Raw genomic sequence first — 26908 nt, forward strand, 5'->3', positions numbered from 1 at the left:
AAAAACTTACTTATTTATGGTCTGGTTCTGTGACAAAGCTGGTAGAGCCACCACCTGTGGTGCCAGAATCCCATGTGGGCACTGGTCCCTGATCCAGCTCCCTGCTATGGCCTGGAAAAGCAGTGGAAGATAGCCCACGTCCTTGGGTCCCTGCACCCGTGTGGGAGGCCTGGAGGAAGCTCCTGGCTCCTGGCTTTGGATCAGTTCAGCTCCAGCCATTGTGGCCATTTGGGGAGTGAACCAGCAAATGGAAGACCTCCTCCCCATTTCTTTAGCTTTCAAATAAATAAATACTTTTTAAAAACCTTATTTATTTATTTGAAAGGCAGAGTAACAGAGAGAGAGAGGGAGAGAGAGAGGGAGAGAGAGAATCTTTCATTCAGTGGCTCACCCCCCAAATAGCCACAATAGCCAGAGACTGGGCCGCCTGAAGCCAGGAGCAAGGAACTCCATCAGGGTCTCTCACATGGGTGGCAGGGATCCAAGTACTTGAGTCATACATAATCTGCTGCTTCTAGGCGCATTAGCAGGAAGCTGGATTGGAAGTGAGAGTAGTTTGGACTTGAACCAGGGACTCAGATATGGGATTTGGGCATTCCAAACAGTGGCTTAACCTGCTGCACCATAACACCTGCCCCTGTGTTTACTTTTTTTGTTTTTAAAGATTTATTTATTTATTTGAAAGGCAGAGCAAGGAGAAGGGGAGAGACAGACAGACAGAAATTTTCCATCTGCTGGTTTACTCCCCAGATGCCTACAACAGCCAGATCCGGGCTAGGTTGAAGCCAGGAGGTAGGAACTCCATCCCAGCCTCCCAAATGGGTAGCAGGGACCCAAGCACTTCCAGGCGCCTTAGCAGGGAGTTGGTCAGAAGTGGAGCATCGGGGGATTGAACCGGCACTCTGACGTGGGATGCCAATGTCTCAAGCAGTGTTTTAACCCACTGCACCACAGCACTGGCCCTTATGTTTAGCTTTTTTTTTTTTTTTTTTTTTCCCAAAGTGGCTGCGCCCTTTTACATGAGCACCAACAGTGTTTGAGGGTTCTAACTTCTCTACACCATCACCAACACTTGTTACTCATCTTTTCTGTATCCCCATGCTAGCGGGTGTGAAGTGATGTTACATTTGTATTTCCCTAATGACTAATGAAGTTGAGGAGGCTTTTGTTTTCACGATTTAAAATAATCTTGATTGGGGAGCACAATAGAATCACTTGAGGAGCTTTTACGAAACACTACCTGGGCTTCACACTGCTTAAAGCAGTGAAAATATTTGCCAGAATGGTCTATTGCTAGAAATAGAAAACCAATGTGACATGGCCTACACGGTGAGGCAAATTAGAGTTCATGGAGCAAGAAGTCCAAGTGCAGGGGATTATATAGCTGCTTAACAAAGATTGCAGCACTATCGTTGGAATCCACTTCCCTTCCTCTCTGCTAATGTGTCCCATTTTGCTCACATGCTTACTGCCTTCGCAGTAGTGGCAAGATGGCTGCTGAAATTCTGGGCACTCAATCTAGAGGGAAAAATGTCCAGTAGAAGGGAAATCCTTCCCAGAAGCCTCTGGTTGTCTTTTCTCGCATCTCATTGGCTAGAATTGCATCACATGCTCAAATCTGCACGAATCACAGGCAAAAGAAATGGGAATTTATGAGTGCCATTCAGCTTTCTTAAATGGGAACCAGCTGGGAATTCTGCTAGAAAGGAACAAGGGAGAAATTGCTGTTGGGCAGGCAACCAAGTGTTTCTGCTACAAGCTACAACATCATGATGAGGAAAAATATTAGGTTGAATCTCGAAATTGCTGCTAGGGAACCACTGACACAACAGTAATTTCATAGAGTTTAACCTAATAATTTCCAATGCCATTTAGACAGACAGATTGGGCCGAGGGATGGGGAGAGAATAATATTGGCCCAGGTTTTAGTTCAATCACTTAATACAGCTCATGAAGTGTGAATCACTTAAATTGATTGATAGAAGTAAATCAGACTCCTGTGAGTGAGGAGAATTTGCATAATACAGATCTTATTTGATTTCTTTATCTCTTTCTTGGCACAACTCAAACGTTAGGAAATAGTTCCACAATTCCAAAGCCCAGAGTATTTGTCCCATTGCGCGTGCTAAAGCCTATGAATGCTTTATTGATACAGTCTTAACAGTTGGTTGAATTTCGATTTTGAATAATTGAATCACAGAATGTAGTATCCTGTTCCCAATAAGAAATATTTTTAAATATCAAAGAGAGAAAGTGACTATGTACCTTCACTTTTAAGAGTCTTTTGATCTAGGCAGACTTTGAAATATGCTATTTAGTGTATGGAAAGGAATAGGGCAGTTTAAGACTGGGCCAGTCTTGAATTGTGCAGAGCTATGCACAGAGCACATTGGAAAATGTCAAGAATTCCCTTTAAATATTCAGTCTTCTGTATTTTTTGAATAGGTGATATATTGACACAGTACAAAATTCAAAAAATAAAAATATTACAGTGAAGTCTCCTTCTCACAGCTATTCCTCATCTACTCAGTTCTCTTTTCCAAAAAACAACTCTTAGAAGAAAGTTTTTATATCAAATCCCAACTTTCCCTGCAATGGTAGCATACTCTACACCATGTCTGGGCCTTTTGTTTCTTGCTTGTTTGACCTAACAGGCTATTTTGGAGCCCATTCCAAGTTGGTCCATAATGAGCACCCATCTATGCATGGCTGCATAATATTCCATTCTGCTGTGGCATTGGGTTTCTTTGACCAGTTTCCTATTGGTGAACACTTAGATTGTTTTCAATTTTTCACTGTCACAACAATGCTGCCAAGAATTTTATGTACAGATTCAGTATCCCTTATCTGAAATGTTAGGACCAGAAGTGCTTCAGATTTGGAATTTTTTTTATTTTTAAAAATATTTTATTTTTATCTACTTAAAAAGCAAAGTGACACAGAGAGAAAGAGATACAGATATAGAGATACAGATACAGATACAGATAGAGAAGTCTTACATCTGTTGGTTCACTCCCCAAATACTTGCAACAGCCAGGGTTGGGTCAGGCCAAGGCCAGGAGCCTGGAGCTCCACCCACGTCTCTCACATGGGTGTCAGCCACCATCTGCTGCTTTCCCAGGCTCATTGATAGCAGGAAGCTGGATCCTGAGTGGAGTAGCTGGGGCTAGGTGGCAGCTTAACCAGCAGAACCATAACACCAACTTGATTTTTGGATTTTGCCGTATGTTTGCACACACTCTTCCTGCTGAACATCTAGAATCCAAAAATCCAAAAACCAAAATTGTTGTGCATGACGAATTTCAGAGCATTTTGGATTTTGGATTAGGGATGCCCAACCAGTGTATCATTTTGTAACTTGGGCAGATGTACCACCAGGGAGAATTCCTAGAGAGAGCAATATCTACATCAAAAAAGATATACAATGTGGTAGTTTTGGCAGATAATGCCACCATGCCCTTCAGAGAGGTTGCAGCCATTCAAACTTCCCCAGTGGGCATGAGACCACTTGCGTCCCCACTGGCGGCAGCTTTCCAGAAGAGAGTTGCCCCTCACCTCCAATCTGCATACAGAAAAGGACTTGTTCCCATTTTGCAGAGCACACACAAGTGCTCAGGGAATGGAGAAGGATCGACATCTGAACCGTGCAAACATATCTGGGTGCGTAGGAAAAGGGCTGCACTGGTGTGATTACAGTACTGACCGAATGCAGATTTGTATCTTTCTACAAGTAGCCCTAGTTGTGTTTACAACAAGAAAACCACTGTCCAGGGCTGCCGTTGCAGACCCAGAGTGCAAGAGGTGTCAGAGCAGCACCCTGGGAGCAGACCTGCTTTTAAAGAAGTCTCCGCGTGGTTCCATTACCGGCTGAGCGGACTCTCCCCTCGAAGATGCCAAGGAGCTGAAACAGCACCGCAGCTCTTCGGTGTGGTCAGGCAAAGCTGCTGACCAGAAAATGCCAGCACCAAGGGGACTCACTTAAAAAAAAAAAAAAAAAAAAAAAAAAAAAACGCTCTGCTGATCAGTGTTACCGGTCAACATGCTGTCTGGGCTTTGCACTATGGTTTCTCATTAAGACCGTTACAAATATTTCTGAGCGCTATCCTCGGAAAGCACTATACCCAGAAGAAGAAAGTCCTGCCCTTTTGCGGGGGGTCCTTGGGCTCTCGGGCTGTGCAGGACACCTGGGAGCTGGTGTGGAGGCAGCCAGGCTCCTGGCCCTGTCTTGCACTCACTCTGCAGGAAGGCGGAGAGCTGTTGCAGTTGCAATTTTCTCTCTAAACCCAACTCCTTTTGTTGGCGCGCAGAAGCTCACATTCAAAAAAAAAAAAAAAAAAAGTCATTGGAAAATGCTGCGGAATTTAGATGCATTTTGCTAATTTGTTTTTATTATGCATAGAAATATTGGTATAAAAGGTGTTTCAATTATTTTTTTAAGGGAGGGACACATGCATTCTGTGCGGCCACAAAGCTTTTAAATGGAGTTATTTTTCTCAGCCTATAATCGTTCTCCCCTTTTAAGTACCCCAGCAGAAAAAGTAAGTTTACTGCTGCCCGCACAATGGGCCTCTTCACTTTTTAGGTTTGGGAGACCTGGGTGACCTACGAAAGTTAATTAGAAGGTTAACAAAGCCCAAGACAGAGTCGAATCCATCGCCTCTCCTGCAGCCAAAGATGTCATCCATTAATTAGGGAAATCGTTAAGGTGGCCTTCGTAGAATCCAGGGAGAAGCTGTGGTTGGCGGTCGACAGTTTTGATTCGATTTTCGTCTCCCCGCTCTCGCTGGCCTTAATGGTAGGAGAAGCCGAGGGCCGGGGCGGGCGCGGGGAGGGTGGGAAGGGTGGGAAGGATGTGTTTCAGCAACTGTACAGTTAACCAGCCGCCCAAGGGGACGCCTTTGATTCTCAGGCCGCCCCGCATACTTGCTCCATGAGGTAATCCTTATTGAACCTGGAGGGCGAGGGAGCGGGCGGGAGGCGGCTGAAGCCGCTGCCACCGCCTCGCCGCCGCAGGAGGCCCGGGAGTTAATCGCGCCAGCCCCCGGGCTAGGCTGCGCCCGGGGCTCGGGCGGAACCCCGCGGGCGCGGGGCTGCGGCGGCTCGGTGTGGGGCCCGGCCCCGGCTCTGCTGCCTCCCCGCCCGTCCGGGTCTGCCCAGGTTCCGTGCTCCCTTTTCCTCGTGACGCCGAGCAGCAGTAGTTCAGGGAAGGGGGCCCTGCGTTCTGCCCAGCTCCGTGCCAACAGAAAGTCTGGACGCTGGCGGGCGCCGGCGTGGGATCTCAGCCATGCCGCGTCTTGGCCTCCTCTCCTACAAGTTTGAACCGGGGATTTCTGATTGAGATCCGTTAGGAGAGCCGGCAGGGATTTAGCTTGGGTGATGGGTATTGAAAGATCGTGTTACTTCTGGTGGTGGGATGCCTTCGTTTTGTAATGTGGATTCGTTATTGTTGCTGTTACCATTCCAAAGTGTGCAGTTCAGTCGTCCCTCCTGTGGGGCAACCTCTCCAGCACCTTGGCATCTTCCTGGATGAGGCTTCGGGTGCATGGCGGACCTTGACCTGGGACTCTAGGAGTAGTACCTTGCATAGCTGCTTCCGTGGCTTTTAAATCTATCAGTGAATTCCCAGCGAGGAATCAGGCACCTTGGTATGCAGAGTCCTCCGTGGCAAAAGCCAGAGGAACAGAACATGACCCTGATTGTCCTTATAAAAATTTCTTCTGATACCGCATAAAACCGCCCCTGGACCATAACCTGCTATGTTGATTTGCTTATTCCCCCTGTGGCACAGCGGGTGAATGTTGTCAGAATACAGCGAAACCCCACCCAAGCTCTTTGTAGCAAAGGAGGAAAAACCAGAACTCGTTTTCTGAATACAGAGGTCTTCAATCAGGTTCAAGAAAATGCACAGTGTAAAAAAATCATGCATGGGTTTCAAAAAATGCTTCACACCAAAATCAATGTATCTTTTAATTCTGCCTTCCGAAAACTTTTAAAGTCTGCTACCTACACAAACTCAAACGTGACGACTCCACCCACACCCAGGCCCTTTCTCAGCCCTTTGAGAGAGGAATTTGTCCCCTCCCACCCTGCAGGAGGCCAAACTACAAGGCCCGACCCGGGTTGGGCAGTGAGGCTAGCACCTGCCACAGAGGCCTGGCTGGCAGCCCCTTGTGCAGACCGTCCCTCCTGTCCCGGCTCTGGGCACAGCACTGGGGACAAGCAAGGAAGGGCAGGTGCAGCCAGCTTCCCCAGAGAAAAGTCCTAACTACAACTGTCAGCTACAGGATTGAGAGCGCACAGCATCAGCTACAGAAATTATCAGCCATTGCTGTCGCCAACACCACAATGCAGAAGAAATCCCCACTGTGCCTATATCCAGGGAATCTCTGTTTTCCCCAAAGCTTAATGCTTTGGACTTCACAATTCTGTTTGTATGTGTGCATCACATTTAGGCTGTTGGGTTGCTTGATATTCCTTTGCAGTTGGAGTAGAAATGTATAAAGGTCCTCAACCAGTTGAACTAGTAGACTCCAAGCAGTCATCTGCTGGTAGCCCTAGGGTGGGTTTACATAAAGAGCTCCCCTGTGGTCTTTTTCTGCCCACTGCCTTTGATTACTGGGACCCTCAGACTGCATATTAAAATCACCTGAGGGGCTTTTAAAACTTCCAAGAAGCCAGCTATGCATCAAACCAGTTCCATTGGGATTTCTGGGGGTGGGACCACAGTGGGCTGTGTTTCTTTAAGCTTCCCAAGGGATTCAAATGTCCACCTACAAATCTAGGATCCATGAGGCTGTGGATTGTGATGTCATTTTATGTGTCGACTCGGCAGGGCTGACATCACTGTGAAGATGTCGGTGACAGTGCCTGCATGAATTGAACATCGGAGCAGGAGTGAGGAACGGCAGGTTGTCCTTCCTAGTGTGGTGGGCCCTGTCCGATCAGCTGAAGGCCTGAAAAGCACAGACAGGCTAACCCTCCCGTGACCGAGAGGGAGCTTCTCCTGCCCGACTGCCTTTGAGCTGGGATGTTGCCTTTTCCTGCCTTTGCCCTGGAACTGAGACGTCAGCCTTCCTGGGTTGTCGGGAAGCGCGCGCCCAGCTCTCCCGGAGCCAGCTTGCCCACTGCAAATCTTAGGACTTGTGAGCCTCCATAAATGCCCGACAGTCTCTCTCCTTCCTCTTGGTCTCTGTGCGTTGATTTGTCATTGCTTCTTTGGAGAGCCCTGATTAATTCAGAACTCTGTCCATACCATGAAGTGGGCGCTGCTGTTAACGGATACCTGGCCATTGTGGAACTGGGTAATGGGTAGAGGTTGGAGGAGATTTGAGGAGTAAGCTCAGAAGGACTCAGCTAGAAAGGAGGAGCCTTGGAAAGGACACCTCCATCTTCTGAGAGAATACATAAGTAACCGTGGACAGAATGATGGAGGAAAGACAGACTTCAAGGCCATTCAATGAGATCTAAGAAAGAGATGAGAGATAGATGATTCAGAACCGGAGGAAACATGATCCTTGGATAAAGTGTCAAAGAACTGGCTGAACAGGGCTCTAGTATGCTGTGGAAGGTAGAATGTGGAAACATTGACATCAGATATTTAGCAGAGGATATCTCTTTAAATGTTTTACAAATTTTTTATTTGAAAGGCAGTGACAGAATGAGAGAGACAGAGAGAGGTCCTCCATCTGTTGGTTCACTCCCCCAGATGCCCACAGCAGCCAAGCTTGGGCTGGGCCAGGCCACAGCTAGGAGCCAGGCTGAGTCTCTCACATGGGTGGCACAGAACCAAGAACTTGAGCCATCCCCTGCTGTTCACAGGGTGTGCACTAGCAGGAAGCTGGAATCAAAAGTGGAGCCAGGACTGGGACCCAGGCCTTCCAATGTGGGACGTGAGTGTAAGAAGCAGTATCTTAACTATGGTGCCAAACAGCAGTCCCCCTCTAGGGGGCCAGAGGGGAATGTTGTGGGCTGAAAGTTTGCATCCCCTTGAAGCTCATATATTGAAGCCATAACCCGGGATGTGATTGTATTTGGAAATAGGGCCGGTGAGGTGATGACCAGTGCCTGTGAAGTAGTGGACTAAGCTGCCGCCTGCAGTGCTGGCATCCCATATGGGTGCAGGTTCACGTCCTGGCTACTCCACTTCAGATCCAGCGCCCTTCTGATGCACCTGGGAAAGCAGTGGAAGCTGCCTCCATGTGGGAGACCTGGAAAAAGCTCCTGGCCCCTGATTTCGGTCTGGCCCAGCTCTGGCCATTGTAATCATTTGGGAAGTGAACAAAAAGATAGAAGATCCTCTCTTTCTCTATCTCTCCCTTCCTCTGTAACTCTTTCAAATAAAAATGAATTAATAAATATTTCAAAAATGCAATGAGATCGTAAGGGTGGGGCGCTAGCCCCAAGGGCTAGTGCCCTCATTAAGAAGAGTAAGAGCCACTTGAACGCTCTCTCTCTTCTCCCCTCTCTGCTGAGTGAAGACAGAGAGAAGGCAGACACTCCCATGCAAGGAAGAGAATCTTTGCCAGAAATGGAGTAGACTGCTCTTGGATTTCATATTTCTCAGCCTCCAGAATGGGAAACAATTCTGTTGCTTAAGCCAGCTAGTCCATGGCATTTGTCATGGCAGAAGCCTGATACAAGTGCCATACAAGGAAGATACCAATTATTGCCCCTCCCCCATCTGCCCCATGCTCCTGCACCCTCACCTCATTAACGAGGGGTGGGAGTACCATACCTAACACAGGAGACTCTATTCATGGGCCCTTGAGCTGTCCCCCCTCCCCCCCAGAAAAATCCACAAAACAGAACTTCACCTAGGTTGATAAGATCTATTGAAATGTGTGTTCTCTGGGGGACAATCATGTTAGGGTGAGTTAACTTGGATGGAAAGATCTTTTTAAAATATTTATTTATACTTATTTGAAAGTCAGAGTGATAGAGAGAGGGAGTGAGTTAGAGAGAGAGGGAGAGAGAGAGATATTTTCCATCTGCTGGTTCACTCCCTAAATGGCTGCAACAGGCAGGGCTGGGTAAGGCCAAATCAGGAGCCCAGAACCCCATGCAGGTCTCCCACATGGGAGGCAGGGGCCCAAGCATTTGGGTCATCTTCCGCTGCCTTTCCAGGTACAACAGGAAGCTGGATGGGAAGAGGAGCTGCCAGGTCTTGAACTGGAACTCTGATAATGGGATGCTGACATTTCAAGTCAGGGCGTTGCAAGGTTGACTCCAGGTTAGGAAATCTAAATACCCACCTGGAAAGCTGGCGTCACAGTAATTTTGAAGCCTGAGACACTTTCTATAAAGAGGACAGGCCCAGGACGGGGGTGGCAGTTGGGCCTTTCGGGAGCCAAGGGCTGGGTGGGAGAGCAGGACACCACTTGGTGCAGTGGCCAGGAAGTAGGTGAGGAGGACAAGGGGGAGACTGGCAGGTGCAAGGCAGGCCTGGCTTCCATCAGCTTCCCTGGGACTTCCAGTGCTGTCAACCCTCTCCCTGCCCTTTGCCACCCATCTGCAGGGTGGCTTTTGTCTTAATTGTCCCAATCAAAATGAATCTTGTTGTATGGATAGAACGCATACAATATGGGAAGGGACCGTGGTTCTTGGGTAAAAGGGAGGAAGAGTGGGGCTTCTTGGGAAGCTGTGGCAGCTTCCTGCCCCGCCCCCTCCTTTAGCTTACCTGGGCAGGTAAGTACACTCCTTACACAATGGCTCTGCCAGCCTCCACGAGTGGGGAAGTACGGGCCCAGCTGAGGGGCTGAGTCACCGAGGATCTTCACGCCAAACATTCCTACTCACATTGTGAGAAACAGCCAAACAAACCTTATCTTTTCATTGTAAGTCCTAAACAATTTGGTTGAAATTTGGATTAATGGGCACACTGGGGAGTGGAATATTCTGACTCATAAGATTTTCTGATAAAGCTTCATGTTGACCAGAAAGCAATTCATATAAAAAAATTAAAAAAAAAAAAAAAACCTGCACCAAAAGGTGTTTCTGGAATGTTTACTCTCTGCTTTGGGTAGGCATAGCGTGGTGACCATATTTGCAGCGTGGGTTGACATGGGAGTCGTGTTTAAACAGTGACTCCCATGGAAGAGATCATGGAAGAAATGCAAACAGCGCTGGCTTTAGAGGCAGAACATATCTGTCCTGCTCATCTCAGGACCCTTGCACAGGTCACCAACCCCCATGAGCCCTCCTTGTAGGAGAAGGGGAAATGGAGGTGGTCACACTTGCCTTTTCTTCTTATCTCAGGGGGAATTACTTTAAATTTGTGAAATCAATTGTTACACCTAAAGCCTACATTTTTATTTCAGCCTTTGGCATGTAGAACTTGTCCTGTAAATGTCTGTTGACTGACAATTTTTTTAAAAAGATTTATTTATATTTTGCAAAGCAGAGTTACAGGGAGAGAGGGAAAGACCCAGAGAGAGACCCATTTGCTGGTTCACTCTCCAAATAGCCACAATGTCTGGGGCTGGGCTATGCCAAAGCCAGGAGCCAGGAGATCCAACTGGGTCTCATACAAGGGTGCAATGGCCCAAGGACCTAGGCCATCTGACACAGCTAACACTTTCCCAGGCCCCAGGATTGGTCAGACACCAGGCTGGACACTTGCTGTTTTTCTCCGTAACCCTCATGACCAGCTTTCAAGCTAGTCACATTTGTCCTCCTACTGCATGCAAGGAAACTGCAGCTCGTAGAGGACATAGCCAAAGTCACAACGCAGCTAAACCCAAGTCCCTCCTACCTGTGAGCGCCTTCCCTCTTACTGCTAAGCCATGCAGGGCCTATACCCTTTGCTTAACAGAACCCTGGGAACCTAGTCTTCCTGTCCTATGCCACCTGGTTTTCAACATGTCAAAGGACACTGGTACAGGCTGATGCTGTGGCACAGTAGGTTAAAGCTGTGGCTTGCAGTGTCGGCATCCCATATTTGTGCTGGTTTGAGTCCTGGCTGTTCCACTTCCAATCCAGTTCCCTGCTAACGCACCTGGGAAAGCAGTAGAGGATGCCCCAAGTGCTTGGGCCCCTGCACCTGCATGGGAGACCTGGAAGAAGCTCCTGGCTCCTATCTTCAGAGTGGTTCAGTTCCAGCCGTTATGGCCATTTGAGGAGTGAATCATTGGATGGAAGACTTCACTCTCTCTCTGTGTCTCTACTTCCCTCTGTAACTCTGCCTTCCAATAAATAAAATAAATCTTTTTTTTAAAGGACATTGGTAACACCAGTAACAGCAGCTTATTGTGCCAGATGCTCTTCCAAGCCCTTTACATATATTAATTCATTTAATCCTCACGAATCTATGAGTCGCAGCTCTTCTTATTTAACAATAGTTATCTGTTATTTTTTTAGAGGAGGCAATGAGACCCAGAGAGTCAAAGCAGTTTGTCCAAGGTGACTCAGCTAGTGTTTGGCAGAGGCAGCACTTAGACCCAAGGTGCTACATAACAGTACAGTCTACATAGTATGCAGCAGCCCCGAATCCCAACACCCACCCAGCTGTGAGTGACAAAGAAAACCACGCCTGGTATTCAAAGTCTGGGCTCTCTGTCTCATTTGGCTGCTGTGCCCAGGTGCCCGACAAGCCCTACAGATCCGAGGGTCCTACCTGGGTCATCAGCCTTCTTGAAAAGAGGAATTGAGCGAGTCAGCATGTGGCATACCGAAACACAAGCATCCCATATGGGCACCCATTTGAACCCCGGCTGCTCTACTTCCCATCCAGCTCCCTGCACCCACGTGGAGACCTGGAAGAAGCTCCTGGCTCCTGACTTCTGCCAGGCCCAGCTCTGGCCATTGTGGCCATTTGGGGAGTGAACCAGCAGATGGAAGATCTCTGTCTGTCTTTCCCTCTTTTTCTGTAATTCTGCCTTTAAAATAAATAACTCTTAAAAAAGAGAGAAAGAAATTGAGGAAATGAAGAAGCATTTTCTTTGCCAGCTCAGGTAATTAACAGAAGAATCAAATGTTAACTTTCTTTTCAAACGTTAACTTTAAAATCATGCGGTTTTGCGTCTTCACTCACACTGGCTATCTGGGTAAATTGGGCAGTGTCACGACTCACTGGGCACCAGAGGTTCACATGGGGGCCTGGCAGAGGCAGGAGCAGCAGGAAACGCTGGGAGCCAGGCTGACGGTTCACAGACCTCTCTCTCTCTGCATCCAGAGTGCTCCAAAGCAGGCTAATGGCCTCTAATGTAAACCTAGTCTGTGGCTGCGAACATGCAGGGTCCTTGCTAACTACTAATTAAATGAATTAAGTGCACAAAATATAATTATTCACATTCTATTCTGCCCCCCCCCCCCTTCGCTGCACCACAGGGAAAAGCTTCCATGGCAATTGGTTTGTATAAGCTAAACCCAAAATTAAATTAAGAGGTCACACACCAGTAGCAAAGACAGAATCAGACAGAAAGCATTTTCTAATCAGAAACTGCAAAGAAATGGGAGCTTTTACATAATAGCAAAATTAGGGTTTGGATGGTGGTATTCTTTCCACCAACTTTTCACAGGGAATGAATCCCGATCCAGGCTATTCTTTTTCAGATGGAATTGAGTTCACTTTGGTTTCTGCCTCCCCCACCTCTTGTCTGGTGGCTGGGAGGGGGTTGCTTAGCTCTTACCAGGCGGCACGCTTTGATCAGAAGACCAAACTTTGTTTGTTTGTTTTAAAGATTTATTTATTATTTGAAAGGCAGAGTTAGAGAGAGGGAGAGACAGGGAGAGGGAGATCTTCCATCCACTGGTTCATTCCTCAAGTAGCCACAACGACCAGGGCTGGGCCAGGCTGCAGCCAGGAGCCAGGAGCTTCTCCCGGGTCTGCCACATGGATGGCAGAGACCCTAGCACTTGGGCCATCCTCCACTGCTTCCTAGGCCATTAGCAGGGAGCTGGATTGGAAGTGGAGCAGCCAGGAGTCCAGCAGGCACCCATATGGGATTCTGGTGTGGCAAGCAGCGGCTTTACCTGCTACCACAAGGAACCCTGGCCCCTGTTTTTGTTTTGTTTTGTTTTAATCCAGGAGTATGCCAGACATCTCCCAGCCTCTCATTCCTTTCTTCCACAGTTACCACATTCCCTCTGCCCCCAAGAGATTTCTCCAGATGCTGTGCCCCCTCGAGGGTGCTCATCAGGTCCCCTCTGCAGCTCTGTGCCACCACCATCCACGTTAACCTCCCATGAAAGTGAATGACTCCCACAGCTGGCGCGGACTCCATCTGACAAGCGCTCTTGGGGAGGAATCTGATGAGAGAAAAATAGAACGGTTCTGGAACCCCGGACTGCAAGCACTGAGGGTCGCACTCGCTCAGCCTGAATGGAAGTGACAGTCATGAATGACGAGAATGAGGAAAGAGAGCCTGTGCGGCCTGGGGCCTGGGAAAGGATTTAGCAGTGCACAGCTCAGGTTGGAATGAAAAGTCGCTAAGGACGCGTTCGTTTCCCACGTTAGCATCCGCGGAGGCAGGCCGCTGGCTCGGCATCAACTTAGCCTGGACACTCTCGAAAGCCATCTCCACGGGGAGGACGGCACTTGCCAAACAATTCTCATCACCCATCTGGGCACCCGCTTTGTGTTCCGGGCGTCCTTGGAGCTAACTGACTTCGCTGCAGATTCTACAAATATTCGCTTGCACACCTGCTCCTGGGGGCTAAAAATATATTCAGATGAAGGTGTTACAGGGAAAGGTAAGAAGCTGTGTCTCTTTTGTTTCTGTTCTGCAAGTGTAGTTCGTTTGTAGAGAGAGGGTTTTTTTTTTTTTTTAAGATTTATTTATTTGACAGATACAGTTACAGAGACAGAGAGAGAGAGAGAGAGAGAGAGATCATCCATCAGTTGGTTCACTCCCAAATGGCCACAATGACTGGTCCAGGCCACATTGAAGCCAGGAGCCAGGAGCTTCATCCAGGTCTCCCACGTGGTTGCAGGAGCCCAAGCACTTGGGTCATTTTCCACTGCTTCCAGGGCACATTAGCAGGGAGCTGGAGCAGCCAGACCTGGAACTGGCACCCATAAGAGATGCTGATGTTGCAGGTGGCGGCCTAGCCCCTTATGCCACAATGCTGGTCCCTGGAGAAAGCTTTATTTTGGATGTAAAAACTTAAAAAGACATCCTTTCCTCCCTGAGGAGTGTCTTTTCCTGCTGTTTTTCAGAGGCTAACACATACGTGTGTGTGCGCACACACACACACACACAAACACACACGTGTCTGGAAGTCTCTGTTCCTGTGCTCATATTTCATCCATGAGGATGTGGAGACCACCAGGATAGGAACCTCACAGTCACCAGGCAGTGGAGTTTGGTGAGTGGGCAGCAGGCTGGGGGCCCAAGTGCTCTCACCACCTGTGGCTCTGTAGTCTGGTTCTCGGCAGGAATCAGCATGCGTCATTTCCGCCATGGCTTCCCAGGATCAGGCTGTCCTGTCTCCAGGTGCAGCTTTCTGTGAGCCTCGGGGAATGTGGGATTCTTTGAGCCAAGCTTCTTAGCACAGCTGTGTGGGCAGCCAAGTGTAAAGGGGGCCCACAGCTGTGGCACGGCCTGGAGAAGATGTGGGGCCCAGCTGGGTGCTGGGCCAACTGGGAGAGGGAAGCCGGCAGAGGCATAGGGGTTCTCCACGACCCTGCTTGCTCCCCACCAGCTTTTGTCATTTTTGGTAAAGATGTATTTCTTGAAAGACATACTTAGAAAGAAAGAGAGGGGAGGAGAGCGAGAGAGAGAGAAAGAGAGAGAGAATGAGAGAGAGAGAATCTTCCACTTGCTGGTTCACTCTCCAAATGACTGCAATGGCCAAGGCTGGGCCGGATGGAAGCCAGGACCCAGGAGCTTCTTCCAGGTCTTCCACGTGGGTGCCGGGGCCCAAAGACAGGGGCCGTTTTCCACCGCTTTCCCAGGCACATTAGCAGGGAGCTGGTTCAGAAGTGGAGCAGCTGGGACTCGAACCAGCGCCCAAATATGGGATGTTGGTATGAATGTCTAAGGCAGCATAAGCTTTACCAGCCATACCACAATACCAGCCCCCAGCTTTTGTCATTTTAAAGTGGTGCCTTCATCTCTGGTTGTTGCCCTGGCGCCAGGGCACACACTAATCTTCACTCATGAATGCATTCCTTCAAAACCAAGTCATTCTCCTATGAATAGCCTTTGGCCTCACAATCCATGAGCTAAATAGCATTGTCCCATTTTACTTATGAGAAAACCGAGGCTTCGCAGTGGTTGCAGGTATTTCCCGAGGTGATGACACAGAGTATGGCATGCCTCCTGATTTTAAATTATTTTCCTTGTATACACTTTTAGTCAGTGAATAAGCATGTAGGAGTAGGTACTGAATTCCTAGCAAGGAGCCAGTATCAATTCAAAGACCCTGTGACATGGTTCCTGCCACCTTGGTGCTTACAACCCAGTCTGCACAGTAAGGGATTTGGAAATGAGGTTGGAGGGGCTCAAGAGTCCAAGTTCTTACTTCCAACATTGCACTATAGATTGAAGATTAGTAGAGGAGTATGATTTCTTTATTTACTTATATTTAAAGATTCATTTATTTGAAAGGCAAAGTTGAGAGAGAGAGAGATCTGCCATCCGCTGGTTCACTCCCCAAATGGCTGCAATGGCCCGAGCTGGGCCAAACTGAAGCTTCCTCTGGGTCTCCCATGTGGGTGCAGGGGCCCAAGGACCTGGGCAATTTTCTGCCATTTTCCCAGGCACATTAGCAGGGAGTGTCTCACAGGAGGCAGTGCCACAGGCGGTGGCTTTAACCCCTAAGCCACAGTGTTGCCCCAGAAACAAGCTTTATTAGCAAAGCAAAAGTGCATACTCAAGGTGGAGTGTGGGCAGGCTCTACAGCGGGGTGGCCAAGGACCATTTGGATGTTGATGACATTACTTGAAGTTCATATAAAATTACCAACTTGAAAATCAACCTGTGGGGCCGGTGCTGTGGCGCAGTGGGTTAGAGTCCTGGTTGCAGCACCAATATCCCATATGGGTGCTGGTTGAAGTCCCGGCTGTTCCACTTCCGATCCAGCTCTCTGCTATAGCCTGGGAAAGCAGTGGAAGATGGCCCAAGTCCTTGGGCCCCTGCACCCATGTGGGAGACCTAGAGGAAGCTCCTGGCTCCTGGCTTTGGATCAGCTTGGCTCTGTTTGTTGCGGTTATTTGGGGAGTGAACCAGCAGATGGAAGACCTCTTTCTCTCCCTCTCTCTCTGTCTCTGCCTCTCTCTGTAACTCTGTTTTTCAAATAAATAAAATAAATCTTTTAAAAAATCATCCTGCTACAGATTTACTGAATTTCAAGTCCTGTGAGTGGTTGCCAGGCATTTCCCTGCTCTAGAGTGAGCTGCAACCAAGAGGTTCAGGGTCATCCCTTTATGTGGTCTGAAGGCACAGGGAGTGGTTTGGGCAGAATTTTCTGGGAAAGGATGGAGATTTTTAAGGAATTTGGTGACTACCCTTCTTCGGGCCTTTTCAGGAAATCTTGAGACTATCATGGTGTCGGGTGCATGATGGGAGCCGGAATGTCAGCCATGGTAATCCTAATAATGATATTATAATGGGCTACAGGTCATGTTGGATATTTTCAGCTACCCAGGTACTGGGTTGTGGCTTTAGTACAATAGTGACTTGGGGTTGCAGGCTATGGGAAGGGTTCCTAGAGGCAGCCTGGGAAGGGCACGGTGACATATTTCCTCTGGCTCTTCCTCTGAACTTGTCCCCATAACTCTAACAGAAAGGCTGGGTGATAAGCATGTGATGTTATTGGTTCAGTGCACATTTTTTGGGGGGCAGGATGTGCCAGACCCTGGGATAGGAAGAGAGACACAAAGATGACAAGGATGTGGTCTCTGTTCTCCAGGGGTCCAGTCCACACAAGAAATGTCACTGACCCAAACCCTTCAACAGCTTCCCATTGCTCTCAGGGAAAAATCCCAAATCATTGCATGGCCCAGAAGGCTGTCTGAGATCTGACCTTCACCCCTGGCTCCAGCCTCACCCTGCTCCAGCCTGAGAAGTGTTCTTTGAGCAGAATCTTGATGATTCTACAGGTTTTGTAGCACAAGGAGATGCAGAGGGAGATGGAATTCCAGGCAGCAGAGTTTGAGTGGAGAGGAGCGTCATGAGTAAGAGTAGAGACGCTTCCTAGAAGAGACAAGATGTTCTTTGTATATAGCTGGCCACAGGCATCTGTTGAACACAGCTGGACTGGGAAGGCTGGAGATGGGCAGGGGGAGGACAGGACTGCAGGGGAGTGGACGGAGAGCTTGTAAGTAAAGCCTCAGGAGCTGTAACTCCCCAGGACATCCAAGTGAGGGGAGGAGCCTTGAGACTGCCCTTGAGGCAAGCTGGGAAGGTGGCAGTGCTGCACGGGTCGGGTCGGGAGCTCCAGTTGCAGCTCAGCACCCTGCTTCATGACCTCCAGTCACCTGCATCGCCTTCCCCAGACCTCAGACTCTGCGAGGCAGGTAGCCTCAACTGGTTCTGACGCTCTCCTTTCCAGGCGAACCAGGTTCCTCCAAGTTTCCAGAGTTAGGGAAGCCAGATGGATGCAAGGCACTGGGAAAGAGCAGGCGGTCCCAGGGAGGGAGATGGAGCCCAGGCAAGGGGCTGGCTTTCAAGCCCCCCACCCCACCCTGGGCTGTGGGGAGGGCTGGAGGGTGGAGAGGGCGCAGGGTGGGGTGAAGAGAGGCACCCGGAGGTGGCTGCAGCCCCTGACTCATCCGTGTCCCACCAAGGCAAACTGGCTTTTCCACACTCCGACCACAATGCTAACATCCGGGGACCAGGCCCAATATGAGGGCACAAGGCGCTAGGGCTGGGGAAACTGAGGCTCACACAGATAATTTTCAAAGGGCAGAGCAGCGAGGCTGAGGAGCTGAGCGTTCCTTCGACAGTCCCCGGAGCAGAGCAAGCCCCTCACCCACGTTTTTTCTCTAGTGACCCCATTCTGCCCCCTGGATGTCACTTTTTTTTTTTTCCTTTTTCTTTCTTGGAGCTTTTGGGGAGGGGGAGGCAAGAGGGAGGTGGGGGAGAGACTTTTTTTTTTTTTCACATGAGCCCTCAGAATTACAGTTCACAAACTATTCAGTAAGCTGACCGGCCTCCACCTCCCCTTCAACGGCCTAATCTAAGGGGTGGGTCTCCGCGTTTTGTTGCTCGTCGGAAACAATGGCTGCGCGGCCCATTACATTTGCAGCACGTCGGCCTTTAATTGGTCTAACACGCCGAGGCCTGAAAGGAGGAGGCCCACAAAGGCGCCCCGTGAATGAGCCCCGGCTCACACAAAAACACTCCGCACAAGTTCAGAGCTGGCCACTAACAAGGAGGTAGGGAGTTAGTCTGAAAAGGGGGTGAAGTTCAGAAATGTGTCACCTTGAGGAGCCTCCCATCAAAGCCACGGGCGCCTTGACAAGCTGCAAAGGAAGAAAGTTAAACCGTCAGGGCCGCCGCTGGCCTGCGCGGGCGGCGGGGCTGGGGGCGCAGCTCCCCCCCCACCCCCCCGCCTTCCCTGCCCCTGCCTCGCTGCTGCTTCCCCTTCTTTACTTCGGGGGGCCTCGAAGAAGTCGGAGCGGGGGGCAAAAAACCAACCCTCCCACGCCCTTGCGAAGGCACAGTCTTAAAAGACAAACCTACGAAAAGGCAGGCTGAACGCGCAGATGGCGGCCTTGGTGGGAGCGGTGGTGTCTCCCTGCCCTCGCGCCTCTCCCTTCCCCGGCTCCCCCCACCCCGTGTCCCAGGGGACTCCCCGCCTCCCGAGCAGGGGGGCGCGGCGGCCGCGAGCGCGCAGGCCTCTCCGTGGCACCCGGCACTGGTGTGCATCTGGGTCAGCGGGGTCCTCCTGCGCCCGCCCAGAAAGGACTCCAGCTTCCGCGCCTCCTGCGTGTAACGCTCTGGGAAGACGGGGTTTCCACTAGCTTTGCAAAAAATGCCCCCCCCCCAAATAACCCCAAAGAACAAAAACTGGCGTGCGAGGGCCGGGGGAGCGGGTGGAGGCCCAGGTCGCACCTTCCATTCCCGCGTCCTCCAAGGTGAAGGGCTCGGCGCCCCCCCCCCCCCCAGATGCCCAGAGTTCACCAGGAGGTGGGGGCGCTAGAGTCGACCCCCCACTCCCCGCGCCCTGGGGACCCTGCCCCCGGCACGCTGGCCCTCGCCCTCCTCGGCGGGGGCCTCCCAGCCACGGCCACGCCCGCACCGGGGCGGACAGCTCCGCGCCCCGTTCCCCGGCTCGCCCAGTCCCCGCCTTTGTGTCGCGGCGGGACCCCCGCCCCTCGGGCTGCCCCGTGCGAAGGCGGGGGCACTTTTCAATGCCGCGCCGCAGCTCCCTCCAGATTTGTAATCCGCCAAAAAGCCGCTGATTGCTGCAATCGGTACTTTTCATTAAAAAAACTTAGAAGCAATTTGGGCGAAGCCTTCTCAATGAATACATTTCCCCCGGAACGGTCTTTATTCTCCGCCTCCACTTGATGATTTTCTCCGGCACGAATCCGTCCTTACAGGCACAGAATGGGCAATCCCTTGAGCGCCGTCAATTGTCATCCCGACTCGGGGCCACTTCGACCGCCAATAGTGGCGAAGTCAGGGCTAATCCGCAGAAGGAATCGCGGGAAAAGAAAAGCAACAATAACCAAGTCAAGCGTAAAAAATGAAAGAGAAATCTCTATTATCAGTCACTACATTTCCCAGCTATGTCCTGAAAAAATCAGCTCGCTTCTCATGCGAGTCAGACACCAGCACAAGAATATGGGGTCGTGGTGGGTTGGTAGACTCACACGACGTCAGGAGCGAGGTCTGAGAGCCAAGGGCCCTCCTCGGCCTCCGCCAAATCCCCCTCACATCCGCCATAACCATTAAATACAGACTGACTTTATTCTGTATGGCGAGGCCCGGGGCTGGGTGGTGAGGGAGTCCCCAGCTGTGCAGGGACACAAAACACGCCCCGGGGAGAGGCATGGGGGCGGGGAGCCGACGCGGCGGGGACGCGCCACCTCCCCGCGGGCGGCCCCCGGCTGCGGGGCGCCCCACGCACCCCGCGGCTCACTGGCGCGCAGCCCTGCAGGCGCGCGGCCGCAGGTGCGCCGTGCGCGCGCGAGCGCGGGAAGCCGCGGGCCGCCATCCCCGCTAGTGTGCAAACGTTTCGGCTTTCCACGCTGACACCTGCAATTATCCCGCACCGGTCTTGATTCCCGTCTGCCGCCGCCTAACGAGGGGGCAAAGTTAGTTCGCAGGAGGCGGCTGCGGAGTGTGGGCCGCGGGCCCGGCTTCCCGGCGCTGCATTCCGCCTGCGTCCGGGAGGGGTCGCCCCAGCAGCCGCACGCCCCTCTCCCGGCCTCCGGGGAAGCAACTTGGAGGTCGGGGACTGGGTCCACAGCCCCAGGCTCCCCCGACCCGGGACGTGGGAGGGCCGCGGAGGACCTGAAGCCCAAGCCCGCGAGGGCGGAGCAGGGCCGAGGCTACTCGAGTAGTCACCCTTCTGCGCGCCTTCTTTCTTCCCGAGGAGCGGGCTCTGGCTGCCTTGGGGATCATTTTCGTTTCCCCCTGGTGGGTCGGGGGAGCCTGCCACGGCCGAGCGGCGCGGCTGCTTCGCTTGGGGGCAGTGGGCAAGGCCGCGGACCGCACGAAGGCGTTCCTTCCTTGCCTCGCCTGCCCCCCGCCCGACCCCAGCCACACAGCCGAAGCCTCGGCTCCGGCTCCCGCTTTGCACTCCAGGCTCCCAGGGCGCCGCGAGGCCTCCGGAGCCGGCTCCCACTCCCACCGCACGCGTGGGACCCAAAGCTGAGAAACCTGCCGCACTTGTTCCCCTGGGGAACCTCTCCTTGCCACCGCCCCCCCGAGGTGCTACACTCACATCCCGTACCACGCACATCACCTGTGTGTATCACACTCTGCGCACCGATGGAAAGCCCACATTTGTGTAGCAACACGCCCGCAAAACACACATTTACCCAAGAGCTGGGCACTCGCACACACATTCCTGCACAGCCAGGCCCACGCCGCACGCGCACAGGCTCCCTCGCGAGCCCACGGAGCGGCGCTGTGGGGGATGGCAGGTCAGGCAGAGGGGACTGCCATCCGGACGGGGCTCGCGGGGTGTGTGTGTGTCGTGACTTTGGCCCTGGAGCCCGGGCTTAATTCGGTGATCCTGGCCGGGGCAAAGGTCCCGAGTTCCCCGTGGGGCTTGTGCTGCACTTGCGCCCCTGACCACGCAGGCGCTGCGCTCTAAGGGGAGTTCCCCACAGGAAATCAGGAGGTAGGCACCAGACCCTCGCGCGCGAGCCCCGTAAGGGAGTAGGCAGGACGCCCCACCGAGGCCGCCTGAGTGGGTGTGGGTGAGACGGCCAGGGATGGGGGGAGGGGTCCGACCCGAGTGACCCCCGTTCCCACCCAGATTGGACGGCCCCGGGAGCGGGGGTTGGGGGTGGCTTAGAGCTGCGAAGGCGACAGTCGCCATCTCTAAGGCCAGACGAGCGCTTTCCGTCCTGCCCTAGATTTACCTACCCGCGAATTTCCGCTCGGTCCGCGGCCTGGAAAGGGTGCTTGCAGAGAGGGCGACACTCTGCAATCCTAATTAGTGATTTTTGTCCCCTTGTTACTGGGCTCAGCGTCTCATGCAAATGAACTCTTCATTTCAGCCACATTACCCCAGCTCCAGAATTAACTGACTCTTATCTTTAATGATATGCCGCTGAAGTTCTCCGAGCCCGGCTAGCTTTTTATCTTGATTACTCTAATCAATAAGAAATGATAGAGTAGAATTATAAACTCTATTGGCTTTTAAATGTTGCCGACGAGCCCTCTAGATGCCATTCCTGTTCATTGTTATTTATTTTAAAATGGTCCTCAGCCTAACAGCGCATGCAAATAGAGAGTGAACAAGGAGAAGCAGTCCTGGGACTCCTCCCAGCCCACCACTGATCCCACCCCTCACCCCCCCCCCCCAACCCTGGGGAAAAGTGTTAGCTGTTAGGGCTTTGAGAAGGTAGGGGACTTTTTTTCTTTCCTTTTCTTTTTTAAAGCCGTTAAAAGCAAATAGCTCTGTTAAAGGTGCCAGAGAAACAGAAAAAGAAATGAAGAAACACCAGGCCTCTTCTGCCACTTCCAGACGGACAGTCTTGAAGGAAGCTTTGAGAAAGGCACACAGAACCTCATGCACTAGGAATCAGCGTGGAACACGCACACACACTCATGTCCTCTGACTCCCTCCCCACCCCCAAGCTCCCAGACTTTCTGCACACAAATATCTACAGACTTGGGTGTATGTGTGTATCTATAATGTTAAATGCACGCGCGCGGGGCGGGGGGGCTGTGGATTGGAGCTTGAGTCTGCAGTAGGTACCTCCAAACTCTAGCTGGTCAGTGGGTGGCGGTTGGCCAAGGTGTGAACGCGCCTCCAATGTGAAGTCTTAAGGCTCCCCAACGTCCAGCAGCAGGTGCACTGTGACCCAGAGCCCATCCCTGCGGCCTCAGTCAAGCCAGCGCCCACGCCTGCCGCAGGTCCAGAACCCCACCACCCTCCCCATCACACCTTCATCATAGGCCCAATTTGAGCGGACCTGTTTGTCTCACGCAGCCGAAAAGGTGGGGCGGCTCATCTCTTCCTGCCTTCGGCTCACGGGTAGTGGACGGGGTTGGTGCTGACGCGAGATAGGTCCGAAGCCATCCCTCCTAAACTCCGCCCGGCGCCCCAGCCTCTGCTCTGGGTTTGGTCCCAGGTAGAGGAGGAGCTTTCGGGGCCAGGGGCTGCTGAGGACGCCCCGCCATCCTCGCTCATCAGAGAATCAGGCATGAATTTCACCAGCTTTCCTTAGGATCCCACAGAAACCCGTGCAGCGCCCACTGTGCACCCCGCCCTGTGTTGGGAGGTCGGCCCAAGCTCTGAGGCCCAGGGGGACCTTTAGCTTCCCGTGCTCACTCGATCCCCCGCCCTCTCTTGGCGCTTTGGGGCGCAGTGGGGGGTGGTTCTCTACTTGCGTGGCATGCAAAGCCCCGCAAGCGCGCACTCGCACAATCACAAACGTGCCCCAGCTCTGCCTGCCCTGCGTTGCCACCCTGCGCCGCCCTTCGCCACGGTCCCGACACGTTGACGCGCAAGCCCACTAGTCCGCCGCTCGGCGCGAGGTCCCCCGGCGGCCGCGCGGCCTCTGCAGCCCTGATCGCCGCGGGCTCCGTTCTCTTCCCCGCCCCTCGCTCCACAGCGCGGCCCCAGGAGCGGCTGGGCGCCCTGGTCCCGCGGGACGGACAGGGGAGCAGCGCGCTGGGCTTCTTAAACGCTCCGGGCGGCCAAACCGGGAACAGCAGCGGGCAACCCGCGGACGCACTGGCGAGGGGCTGCAGCAAGCGGGCAGCGGGAGAGGCTGGGCAGCGGGAGAGGCTGGGCAGCAGACTCAAGTTCTCACCAAGGCCGCGGCGGATCCGTGGCAGGGGAAGTTGGAAATCGCGGGCGGGTTAAGCCTTTTTTTTTTTTTTTTAAATGATACGTGTGGGGGAGGGCTGAATGGATCAAAATCACGTAAAATTTCTGTTCTTAGCAACATCCTTGTTATTAGGAATGATGACTAAGCCGCCAGGATTATTCTGGACTGTAAGTTATCAAGAGCCCACTAATTTCACATTAAAGCCCATTGACTGTAACCGCGTGATTGAAGGGTTTTTAACAATTAACATAATCAGAAAATGAGCTGAGATAATTTTTATTCAACTCATTACTTTTTAATCATGTATTTCTTTTAATTAATATCTTCTCCGTGAACATAACACAAAGCAGAGCCCCAGTGCTGGCCCAAGCCAGCCTGCGGGACTGAATTTGACACAGCCAAACATTGCACCAGCCGCATTCATTGCGTCTCTATTGTGGAATGGGTGAAACAGAAAAATCTTGTCCAAAAGTCACCATGTTGTTTTGAAACACAATTTAAATAAAAGGGGGGGGGAGTGAGCGTTGGGAGCTCACAAGACCCAAGCTTTTAAATTCGACTTGACTTTTATATTTGGGTGCTTTTCTAGGTTTGCAGCCACATGGATACAAATGAGAAGCAACGGAAGAAAGAATGACCAAAAGAAAAGGCCGTGGGGGACAAGGCCCCTCCTGGGTTGGTAGGCCATGGGCTGCGGCTGCGCGCGCCCAGCAGGTGCAGTGATTGGAGGCACAGAGCCTGTCTGCCGGATCTCTGCTTCGGCGCACGAACCTGCCTTGACCGTTGGACCTGGGCAGTCAGACCCTTCCACCACCATCCCCACTCCACCGTCTGGGCACCGACCCATGGGCGTCTGAGAGTGCATTGGTCTGTAGGCCCTTTACCCTGCAGAGTGCCTCCCACCCCACCCCGCAGCCGCTGTTTGCACTGCCCAGGTATTTGCATGGACCTCTCGGTGCCAGGACCGAACCAGCCCGCCAACACTTCCTGATATTCCCACCCCAGGAGTCTTTGTCTGACACTCCCGTGAACGGGAACTTTTGGTGACATAGGGGGTCCCAACCTCGCCCTCGGCGACCTCCTTCTGCCCTGGGTAAATCCCACCCCGCAGAGCATCTCGCTTGTGGCCTGGCCTGGACAGCCTGTGGCTGTTTCTGTACTAAGACCTCTGGCTGCATCAGCTTGGGAAAAAAAAGAAAAGAAAGAAAGAAAAGAAAAAAAGAAAAGAAAAGAAAAGAAACAAAGCCGACCCCTGGTGGAAGAAAATGAAAGTTAAGAATGGAAGGTTTGGGGGAACCACAGGCCCAAATGTCTGCGCAGGGAGGCAAGGGAGAGAAGGGCAAAGTGCAGGGAGGAGCAGAATAAATCAAGAAAAGGAAACAAAAGAGAACAGGTGAGGCTGCCCAGCAGGTGGGATTAGGTAGTGGGAGCTGGGTAGATGGCAACTCTGTGGCACTGAGCTGGTAGGCACTTGGATCAAGCAATGCTTCCTATTTGAACCCTTGATGTCCAGGCTTTTGCCAGGATGACTCTGCCGCCCCAGGGCAGATATGGAAGTGCTGAGCACAAGTTTCTGTTGGGTGCTTGCAGTTGTTGCCTGCTTGCCCCAGAGAGCACCCAGATTCCAGAATCTTCCTTCTCTTTCTTTAAGCAAGCCTTTGCCTCCCACCACCTTGACAGCTCTTTGACAGGTGCTGGTAATTGGAATCTAACCTACCAAAGGCTAGGGGCTCAGAAAGCAAGCCCATGCCTCACTGGTATTTTTTAATTAATTAATTTTATATGAGAGGCAGAGGCAGAGAGAGAAAGAGGGAGGACTTCCATCCACTGGTTCATTCCCCAAATGGCCGTAATGGCTGGAGCTGTGCTGATCCGGAGCCAGGAGCTTTTTTCCAGTCTCCCACATGGATGCAGGGGCCCAAGGACTTGGGCCATCTTGTACTGCTTTCCCAGGCCTTTATCAGGGATCCAGATCGGAAGTGGAGCAGCCAGGACTCAAACCAGCATCCATATGGGAATGCTGACACAGCAGGTGGAGGCTTTACCCGCTAAGCCACAGTGCTGGCCCCTGTGTGTTACTTTTAATAGCGAATAAGTGGGCACAGGCTCGAGCCCAAGGCAAGGAGGAACTTCAGGCTCCAGAGCAGAGCAGGGAGGGGATGAACCACTATCAGGGACAGTTAACACAGAAAGGACAAAAGGTGATGTGTAAGGTAGGCGCTCATTGATTAGCATGCCACTATTTACTTGGAGTGAGCACTTTGGGTTAATCAAGGAGGTGCGCATGGTAGCATTGGTGTCCTTGAACTCTTTTTAAAGCCTCTTTTGAGTCTGGTCTCAGGCAGCTCCTGAGAGGAGGGTGTGATTCCCTCCTTCCCTCATCTTTCTGCGCATCTCCCACACTCCTGTGAGCTCTGGTGTTCTGCTGGTGTTCGCACATTCGTGACCAGCTACAGCATCCAAAGTCTCCCCTAGTCCACCCATTTATTGAATGTTCACTTGTCCTTTATGGTAAAGTGTAAATGGGCACCGACCCACTCTTCCTTAAAGATTTTCCTTGTTATTTCCCCCACTTTTAAAAAGATTTATTTATTTATTTGAAAGGCAGAGTTACAGAGAGTCATAGAGAGAAAGAGAGGTCTTCCACCCGCTGGTTCACTCCCCAAATGGCTCCAACGGCCAGAGCTGAGCAGATCCGAAGCCAGGAGTCAGGTCTCCCACACAGGTGCAGGGGCCCAAGGACTTGGGCCATCTTCTACTGCTTCCCAGGCCATAGCAGAGAGCTGGATCAGAAGTGGAGCAATCGGGACTCACTGGTGCCCACATGGGATGCCGGTGCTGCAGGTGGTGACTTTAACCCATGGTGCCACAGCACTGGCTCCATGATAAACTTCTTAATGGCCTTGACCTTGGGCACTCATTGAGCACAGTTCATGTACTGAATAGGCTGCCTGTGGCCACAGTCCTTTTTAGCATGGCTGTTGTTCCTTCTTTGTCATCTTGGAAGTGAGGACCTGAAAGGTCAAACACAGAGGTTTCTTAGGAAGAAATTCTGCAACATCATCTCCTGTATGAGTCTTCAGGCTGTGAGCCTGACCCAGTGAGTTTTAGACTGTGCAGCCCCCACAAATTTTATCATGAAAATAATAGGAGTATTAAAGGTGGTCCTCAAATGAGAGAGAGCTAGCCTGATCAATTCTTTTTTTTTAAAATATACACTCTGGGGCTGGCACCATGGCTCAGTGTGTTAATCCTCTGCCTTCAGTGCCAGCATCCCATATGGGTGCTGGTTCTAGTTCCAGCTGCTCCTCTTCCACCCAGCTCTCTGCTGTGGCCTGGGAAAGCAGTAGAAGATGGCCCAAGTCCTTGGGCCCCTGTACATGCGTGGGAGACTAGGAAGAAGCTCCTGGCTCTTGGCTTCGGATCAGCACAGCTCCAGCTGTTGCAGCCATTTGGGAGTGAACCAATGGAAGGAAGACCTCTCTCTCTCTCCCTCTCACTGTC

At 51.8% G+C, this 26908-nt stretch overlaps 1 long non-coding RNA gene across 4 annotated transcripts in view; it reads right to left on the minus strand.

The window, feature by feature from the left end:
- LOC138849627 (uncharacterized) overlaps nt 1–18747 on the minus strand; it is a 33833-nt gene extending 15086 nt beyond the window's left edge. Inside the window, exons 1-4 of one of the 4 annotated variants that reach the window (XR_011388598.1) lie at nt 18623–18729; nt 18366–18406; nt 16990–17135; nt 12497–13245 (exon numbers count right to left, since the gene is read on the minus strand). This is a non-coding gene — a long non-coding RNA (uncharacterized lncRNA). Of the gene's footprint in view, nt 1–12496; nt 13246–16665; nt 17136–18365; nt 18407–18622 lie in introns of those variants that run through there. The other 3 variants (XR_011388600.1, XR_011388599.1, XR_011388597.1) reach the window with 3 other exon arrangements.
- Nucleotides 18748–26908: the final 8161 nt, after the last annotated feature.

Source organism: Oryctolagus cuniculus, chromosome 5, assembly GCF_964237555.1.
Source record: "Oryctolagus cuniculus chromosome 5, mOryCun1.1, whole genome shotgun sequence".
Classification (NCBI taxonomy): domain Eukaryota; kingdom Metazoa; phylum Chordata; class Mammalia; order Lagomorpha; family Leporidae; genus Oryctolagus; species Oryctolagus cuniculus.